This window comes from Chinchilla lanigera, unplaced genomic scaffold, assembly GCF_000276665.1.
Source record: "Chinchilla lanigera isolate Chin_1 unplaced genomic scaffold, ChiLan1.0 scaffold00003, whole genome shotgun sequence".
Taxonomy (NCBI): Eukaryota; Metazoa; Chordata; class Mammalia; order Rodentia; family Chinchillidae; genus Chinchilla; species Chinchilla lanigera.
In genome coordinates, this window is record NW_004955404.1 from 2,351,172 (window position 1) to 2,360,138 (window position 8,967).

General features: G+C 53.3%; 1 long non-coding RNA gene across 1 annotated transcript; it reads left to right on the forward strand.

Moving 5' to 3' along the window:
- The first annotated feature begins 7,153 nt into the window (after positions 1 to 7,153).
- Positions 7,154 to 8,734, forward strand: LOC106149123. Its single transcript, XR_001235085.1, has 3 exons — positions 7,154 to 7,300; positions 7,708 to 8,311; positions 8,515 to 8,734. It is a non-coding gene; the product is annotated as an uncharacterized LOC106149123 (long non-coding RNA).
- Positions 8,735 to 8,967: the final 233 nt, after the last annotated feature.

Genomic DNA, 8,967 nt, shown 5'->3' on the forward strand with positions numbered 1-8,967 from the left:
TAAGTGCTCTCGTCACCACAGACTTAAGCAGAGGAACAAAGACCAGGCTGAAACTAACTCCACTGCAGTTCCGCTCGGCAGGGTGCCAGGCAGAAAGGAAAGGAGAGTGTTGAAGGGAGGGGGAGGCCAGGTCCTGGGCTGCAGAGGGACACGGCAGAAGCAGTGGGCAGGCAGAGGGCAGGGAGGCACAGCTTTTGAGCTCTGGACGCTGGCCTTTCATGGCCATAGGAACCAATTCCCTGCTGTCCCCGCTCACCTGTTGGAAGATAGATTTGATCCATGGCAGAAACTTCCCATGCATCGCAGCCTAGGAAGTAAGAGACTGGAGTGGGAACTACACACAAGAAGGTGACAGAAGTGGACAGAAGCCTGTTGTATGGGGAACAGAGTTGCCTGACTGTGGAACTTACAAGGAATATTTAATTGAGGAGCATGAAGTCCCCAAGTTGACCACAAGGTCTTTGACATGTTAACACGTGTAATGACTTTTATTAGGCAAGGTGGAGAATGCCAAAGCCAGGACGTGTTTTCCAGCAAAGAAGATCCATTTGGACTGACTAAGTTAGGCCCTGCAATTTATCGGGCACATTCCTGCCACCCGCACAAAGTACCTGAAACTCGAAAATCAAAGGAGTGATTTAATTGGCTCATGGCTTCAGAGGGTTCAGTCCACAGCCCACTGGCTTGAAGGCAGGAAGAGCACGGCAGAAGGGTCTGGGGGAGCAGAGCTGCTCACCTCTGCAACCAGGAAGCAGAGGGAGAAAAGCAGAGCTGGGGACAGGAACACCTCCTTCCAGGTCACACCTCCAGTGACCACCTCCGAGAAGACCCTACCGCTAATAGCACATTCGGCTGTGACTCGTGAATGAAAGGATCCACTGATGAGAGCAGCGTCCACCCGGACTTCTGAGTGCGTGAGAATGCACGGGACTTTGGGGGACGCTTTAGATCTAAACCTGAACAGTGCTGAAGGATTACAGGGTGTGTGAGGGGTGATAGGCCGGCAGACACCCGCAAGTTAGGTCAGCACTGAGGTCAGCATGGAGACACAGAGCCACCCGTTAGGAAAAGCAGCTGCAATGGGAGAAGTCAGGGACAAGGCCCAGCAGGGCTGAGTGCTGTCCCCTGGAGGGCACTGGGTTAGGCACTGGGAAGGAGGAGAGGAAGATAGCACGGAAGCAAGAAAATACAACTCAGCAAGCACGAGCTCCTGGGCGTGGCTGGGAGCCACCACTGTGTGGGAGTGTGGCAGGTGCGGGTCTGAGGGCTCTGCAGGGTCCCTTGGTCCCCTCCTGGTTCCTTTGACTTGGGCTCCTCTGAGGGCTACTCCTAACCCTCCATGAGAAAAATACAGCAATAGTGGTGTGAGAGGTACTTTTCTCCTCCCACGGTGTAGAAGGTCACAGTGGACCCTTTTCTTAAAATTGAAGAAACACACCTTACTTTTAGGTCGAAGCAGACAGTGAGAAGTGTTGCAGTCATCACGGGGCAGGATAATTGTCCATGCTGTAATCCTTGGGAACTCCGAATGCATGACCTCCCATAGCAGAGGGACTTTGCAGGTAGGATTGGAGTGGAGGTGGGGACCTCCACTCTGGACAGTCCAGTGTCACCCTGCGATTCCTGAACACCGGGGTTGGACAGGCAGCCCACAGGACCTGGTGCAGGGAGGATGGGGCTCCCAGGCCCCTAGAGAGAACCAGCCCTGGAGACACCTTGATTTTAGCTGGTGCTGTCCATTTTGGCCTTCTGACCTGCGGCACTGTAACAGAACAACTTCATGCCTTTGTGCCTCCAAGTGTGTGCTAATGCTGCTGCAGCAGTGTCTACCCTTGAAGTTCATGTTTGAATACATAGGTGGAGGCATTGTTTACCTTCTTACCCTTCTCCAGGGCCTGGTACATCTCGCATGCCTGTTTGTAGAGCAGGAAGAACACAGCCTGAGAGTCGGGGAAAGACAAAGGGCTGTAGAGTAGCTGGAACTCTTATTTCTCTCAAACAAACTAGCACTTTGCTCCCCAGGAGAGAAAAACAAAACCTGCCCTAATTTCTGCCACCTGTGTCACACTGGGATCATGTGACGCTTGCTCGGAGCATTCCGGTTCTGGGCTAAAAATAGGCTGATGTCACTGAGTTCCATTAGCGAGTGCAGCTTCTTATCGCAGGACTCCGGGCTTTCATCTAGGGCTCATCCGCTTGATATCTTTCTAATTTGTTTTTCTTGGGAACTCCGGCCTGACTGTCTTTATTTTTTTCCCCAGCCAAATGATCACTAAATATTACTTACTCTTCCACATGTAGATGCTGTTTCTGAAAAGAAACGTTTTTCGTCTCCAAGGTCTTCCAAGCAGGAGTAATTCCTGCTCTTGCCTTATTTATAACACAACCCCCCACTGGGGGAAAGGCTGCAGATTATTTTCCTCCCTGCTGGGCTCAGGTGGGTGCTTCCCTCCCAGACAGCCCCAGTGCTCACAGGGCCGCATCCCAGAGTTCAAGGTCAAGTTTGCTGTTCGGTGCAGTCTTTTGCGGACAGTCTGTCGCGGACAGTCCTGCAGATAAACAAGGCCATTAGAGAGGATGTGGCCCTCAGACCGCACCATGCTGTGCCATTCAGTGGTACCAAGGTGAGCCCAGGATGGGGGCTGGAGCTGCTTGGCACATGAAAGAGACCACCACAGATGGCGGGCCTGTGCCCTGGCTCTGGTATCCCAGACACTTGCTGGACGTGCCCCTGTGCCCTGTCCGCATGGGCCGTGCTAGAGTCCTTACTATGCTTGGCTCACTCCCCAGCCTTTGCCAGCTCTTACTGTGACAAGAGGCAGTCTTTCCAGGTGGTACCTGCAACCATAATCTTCGGACCATGCCACTTCCTGCAGGAAGTCCCGGAAGAGTGCAGCCTTCCCGCCTCAGTTCTCTTTCCCCCCCTCCAAGGAGTCACACTGTGCGATCTCCTCACGTTCTCCCCTGGCCAGCCTAACTCGTGTGTCCTGTCCTTGCCATGCATGAGGGCAGCACTGTGACCGTCCCCCTGGATGAAGGAAAGGCATCTGTCCAAAGAAGCCACCGACGCGCTGGCTTGTGAGCATGGCAGGCCATGAGGGATTTCTGTGTGAAGGCTCAGATGATACTGGCTTCCCTGAAAGTTCAAATTTGTGGCCTTCACCCCAGAGTGAATTTTTCACAGCATCCCTTCTCACACTCAGAGTGTCCTCGTGCAGACAGTTAGCTACACCGTCTCCCCTCCCCGCACTGTGCTTGGCTGAGTTGGGAGCTCTGTGTGGGGGACGCTGGAGGGACACAGCTGGTCGGGGTGTGGAAGGAGTGGTGGAAGTGGGACTGGGAAGCTCACAGGCTCGAAAGACGCACACTCCAGGAAGGTCCCCAGGCATCCGGTTCTCAGGGATGATCTCAGGCTAGATCCGTCTGTCCATTGATTCAGGGGACCATGAGCTTGCTAGGTGGAGTCTCCCCAAGATGTTCAGGCCCCAGTCCATTGAGATCCCTCTGCCCCCGTGTGACCAGCACCCTGGGGAGCAGGTATCTTGAAGGAGCAGAGAGGAGGGTGCTTCCCCTAGGAGACACATAGACTTGTGTCAGGAAAGGTCCTGGGAAAGGGCTCCATGTTGATTTCTGAAGGGGGAGGGCAAACTTAGTGGAGAACAAGGGTGGAGGTAGGGAGCCCCAGACCTGGAAGCCACAGTGAGTGTGGCTGTGTCAGCTCTCCACTGCTGGGACAAAATACCTGGGACAAATCAGGCTAAAAGAGAAAAGGGTTGTTTTGGGTCATGATTTTAGAGATTTCAGTCCATGTTCCTCAGCCCCATGAGGAGGGAGAACACCATGGTGGGACCGTGTACAGCAAAGTTGCCCACTCCACAGGGCCAGGAAGCCAAAATAGAGGAGGGTCCTGCTGTCCCCTGCAAGGCCGTGTTCCCAGTGACCTAACTCACTTCTTGCAGGTCTCACTCCTTCAGAGTTCTAGCAGCTCTTAATGGGGCCACTAGTTGGGAGCCAAGCCTTTAACACGGGAGTCTTGGGGGACACTTAAGATCCAAATCATGACAGTGGAAAAAGGTAAGAGCAGGTGGCTGCTGAGTCACCAAATGCATTGGTCGCCTTTCTGTTGTTGGGACGAAGTATCTGGAACCCACAGCTGAAAGCAGGAGAGGTTTATTCTGGCTCATGGCTTCGGAGGGTTCCGTCCATGGCTGGCTGCCTTCGAAGCAGAAACATCATGGCCGAAGGGCCTGGGAGAGGGAAGCTGCTCACTTCATGGAGTGCAGAAGGAGGAGAGCATGGGAAGAGCCCAAGAGGAAGGTGCCAAGCGCCAGGTAGAGACCCTGCGTTCGCACGTCCGTGACCCATTTCCTCCAGCGCAGTGCCCCTCTTCACAGCCCGTTCAGCTGTGAGCTCATCACCGGAATCACCCACAGACGAGGTCCGGAATCAACCACATCACAGGCCAGTCGCCCCTGCCAGACTCTCTCAATCCAGTCACGTTGGAATTCAAGACGAGTGCAAACCAGATACTCTTGCCCAGGGACACTCACAGCGGGGTTCCCAGGCGGACAGTCAGCACGCCGGAAACAGTCAGAAGTGCTCAGGGACCTGTTGACACAGTGCGGGGACCCTGCCTCTGTGCTGCTGTGAGCTCCCCGGCGCCGGGGGGATGGAGACTCCCTTGGTCACCTGCACCGCCTGTTCCACGCAGAGGCCTCTGGGAAGTTCTGCTCCCAGCCATCGCGGCCTAAAATACTACACTGATTTCTCGTAAGAGGGGAACTGGGTCATGGGTGCAGATGCTTTTCCTGTTCTCTCTTCAGTACACTTCCAGCTGCTTTGGGGGATTAGAACAGGAGAAATAAAGCAGTGGCTGCGGAGGACAGATGCCAGCCAACGTGCCGAGTTTGGAGGTTGCAGAGTGGAATGTGGGCTGAAGAGTGGGCCTCAGGGAGAGGGGCTGTAACCCTGCGTCAGTGACTCTGGGAATCTCCTTCTTACCAGTGAGGGCAACCCAGGCCCTGCGGGGGCGAGCAGCAGACGGATAGGGGTGGGAGCGAAGACGCCGGTTCTCGTCATGGGAATGGACGTGAGAATGCCCAGGTTGTCTGTGTCATGCCAGTTCCCTGCGGATGAAGGGCCTGCACCGGCAGCAGCGTCAAATGTACAGCAAGCTGGTAAAGTTAAATCTTGCTCATCAATCACAGATAAACAACTGTGAGAGGCCGCTTCCTTTGGAGGTGGAGCACTCTCTAATGTGAGTTAGGAATAAGGCTGTGCTAACGGGTAGATACAATGCAGGATGTCCAATTAGGGGAATATTATCCCTTCCTTTTGTATCATAACTAGAAGTAGGGGGAATCCCATTTAACAGGGACTCTGCGAAATATCACGTTCAGTGGGTCTTTCATACTCCTTGTTTTCAAGCCCAGACTTTTTTCTACATTCAGGGTTGTTAAAATACATCAGTTTATTGATATACTATTAATATTAATTCTATTAATAACCATATTAATAGAATGTGATAATTTAATTTTTATCACTCTTTTTTGTATTTTTGGAGTACTGGGGATTGAATCCAGGACTTCTCCACTGAGCTACATTCCCCTCCCTTTTTTCATTCTTTATTTTGAAACAGAGTTTCATTAAGTTGCTGAGGCTGGGCTCAAACTTGTGATCTCCTTGCTTCAGCCTCCCAGAATGCTGAGATTACAGGAGTGCCTGGGCTGAGGACAGACCCAGACGTGCCCTTCTGAGCCTGCAGAGGAGGCTGCGGCAGTGGGTGGTGTCGTGGTGTCCTTACTTGGCAGGGGGCACTGTCTGTCGCTCTGCCCAGGACACTGTGCCAGCCATCACAGAGGACCCAGCACATGCCAGGCCCCGGGGCTCCAGTGGCTTCTGTGGTGGCAGAGCATGGGCAGTGTGCTTCCTTCCCCAAAGACAAGGGTAGTACCCACGTAGCTGAATAAGGAATTTAACGGATGTGCAAAAACAAAAAGCGTCCATGGTTACGGATGCTGTGTGACACTTGGATACGTGGACATGCTGCCCGAAGTTCACACTAGGTCGCTCGCCCCTGCCTCCTTGAAGACCTGAATTTCTTTATAGTGGAAACATCCCTAACCCCCGCTCCTGACTTTGTGAAGAGTGCAGCACCCATGGCCGTCTATGCTTACCCCCTGAGGGCAAGCGCACCTCAGGCAGAGTCCTAACTATGCGTGGCTCAGTCCCCAACCATCAATCCGCCCCTCCCCAGGGGAGCCACTCTGCTGTGCTCTGCTCCCAAAAGGCCAGTCTCACCAATCCCACCTGTGAGTGAGACCATCTGTTATCCGTCTTTCTGTGTCTGGACATGATGATCTTCAGTTCCACCCGTGTTGTCCCAAAGACAAGATTTCCCTTTTTATACCTGAGTAGTATTCCTTATCTCATATTCCAGTAGTGTTCTGTTGGGTATCCACGCCTTGATTTCTTTGCCTACTCCCCAGCTGATGGACACTCAGGTTGATTCCATTTCCTGGTTTCGGTGACTAGTGGTGTGACAGACACAGGAATGGGGGCATCGCTTTGATACAACTCTTCTTGGTGGCACCTGGTAGAGGGACTGCTGGCTCCTGTTTAAGTATTTCTATTTTTAATATTTTAAACTCCATGCTGATTTCCACAGGGACGGTACTAGTTCGCCTTCCCACCGACCAGATGCAGGGGTGCCCTCAGCTGCACACGGCCCCTTGTCCTTGAGAACAGCTGCCCCTGAGGGAGGTAGTCACTTGCTTTTCCTGAGGGCTTGTGATGCTCAGCATTTCCCCAGGCTGCCGCCCATCTCTGCGTCTTCTTTAGAGAAATGTCTGCTTGGTGCGCTGCTCGCCTAAGCTGGGCGATCTGTCGTCGCTTAGGTATTCGGGTGTGGGCCCTGTCCGTGAGCAGACAGCGCTCCGTCCCTCTTGGTGTTGCTCCCTGTGTGCTGATTGCTTCCCTTGGGTGCAGCACCCTTCCCTTGCTGTGACCTCTTTGCTGTTTTTGGTTTTGCTTCCTGTGCTTTTGGGGTTTTGTCCAAGAAGTCTTTGCCCATTCCGGTGTCCTGACGTGTCTCCTCTCTCTCTTCTGGTAGTTTCACAGTCTCCAGCTTTACCTGGTGTTAACCCACGTTCAGCTGATCGTTGGCGAGAGATAAGAGATAAAGTAGTTGCGCTTTTCTACATGTGGGATTCCAGCTTCCCCAGCGCCAGCGATTGAGAAGACTTGAGAAGACCGTTCCAATGCGCACCCTCCGCACCTTTGCTGGGAGGCTGTCGGGGAGGTGTGTGGGTCACGTCTGGGGCCCTCATTCTGTTCTGTGGAGCTCTTGTCTGCTTGGCTCCAGTGCAGTGCTCTGGTTCTCTGCAGGTCTCTTAAGTCTTCCCCCTTCTACGTTGGCAGCCCACTGTCTTATTTACTGTGGTTGACTGTACTCAGGGTGTGGGCAGAGGATGACGGGGTGGTTGTGGTGAGGCCAGCTGAGACGGAGGGGCGGGGTGTGGTGGCAGCAGGAATCAGACAGGACCTAGCGATCTATGGACTAGGCTTCTGCAGACCCACAGTTTTCTTGGATGCCTTGTTTACATACTCATTAATAAAATAAAAGTTAAAAGGATGAAGAAAGGGATGGAAACACGCACACCTCAAGGGCAGCTCTTATTTTATTTACTTGCTTGACTTGCTTCACAGCTTCCTGGCGCCCTGGAAAAAAGAATAAAGAAGGAGAAAAAGGAAAACACAGCAAGTTCGCAAGCTTTTCTTTTCCTGCCCAGAAAGAAGGTGGACACTGAAGCAGATCTATGCGGACTCCACAGAGCGCCGGCACTGCCCAGGCCTGCGCCGTAAGCCACTAAAAACCTGCCCTCAGGTGCGTGAAGCACCTGCTCTGGACCTGAACACTGGAAGTGGGCATCGTGACCTCGGGTGGGGACTTGGGTGCCAGGGGCCCCATGGCATGCAGCCTCCTGTGCTGAGGTTGTGGAGGTTGGGGCTGGGGCTCCTGGGCTGCTCGTGTTTAGATTTGTGGACCTGGAGACTTTGTGGACCAAGGTCCAGTCTCCTTGGGCTCCATCTTGCAGACCCGGGCAGCCCTGACCTTTGTGGGGTTTGCAGCTGGGCAGAGGGGCTCTCTGGACACCGGTTCTCAGCTGAGGCTATGGAAAAGTGGCAGCAGGAAGGGTCTGCCAGTATCCATGTCCCCCAGTGAAGCCCTGGACAGCAGAGATGCTGGAGTCAGCAGACGAATATTCCAGACAAGCAAGATAAACAAGCCAGAGATGGGACATTGTGACCAGTGAGTGGAGGATGGGCCCTATGTGCTAGCCAGCTCCGGGCAGCAGGTTTTGAAGGACCCTCAGGAGGCAGCTCCTGGCCACTGGGTGGGGGCCTGGGGCCATCACCTGGGGTTCAGGGGGGTTCTGTGATGCTTTTAGGGTGCATGGGGAAGCTTAGCTTGGGTCAGTTCGGAAGAGGGCAGAAATCGATTGTCTGGAGCAGAACAAGAGATGCGGCTGGAATCTCCGAGGGCCAAGGGCCTAGACAGGAAGCTGGACCACGGATACAGAGAGTGGAGGAGGAGCTCTCGCTGGATGCTGTTGGGAACCGGGGCCAGATGCAGAGCATCCTCTAGGAAGACTCATTTCCTTGGGTGTCTGTTTCCAGTAGATTTTTTTCCCCAGCATATGAGTTTGAATCCAGGGTCTTCACATGGAACTATACCCCCAGCCCTTTAAAAAAAAATTTTTTTTTTAAAGTTTTGAGACAGCTTCTTGCTACATTGCTAAATTGTGTAGGCTGGGATTAAACTCAAGATCCTCCTCCCTCAGCCTCCTACAGCACTGGGAATACAGGCATGTACCACCAAGCCTGAGTACCACTGCAGACTTTTGAAGGCCTGATTCTCTCTGATTTACTGTGGCGTGGCACTGTTCCACATCTCTGTTTCTGAAG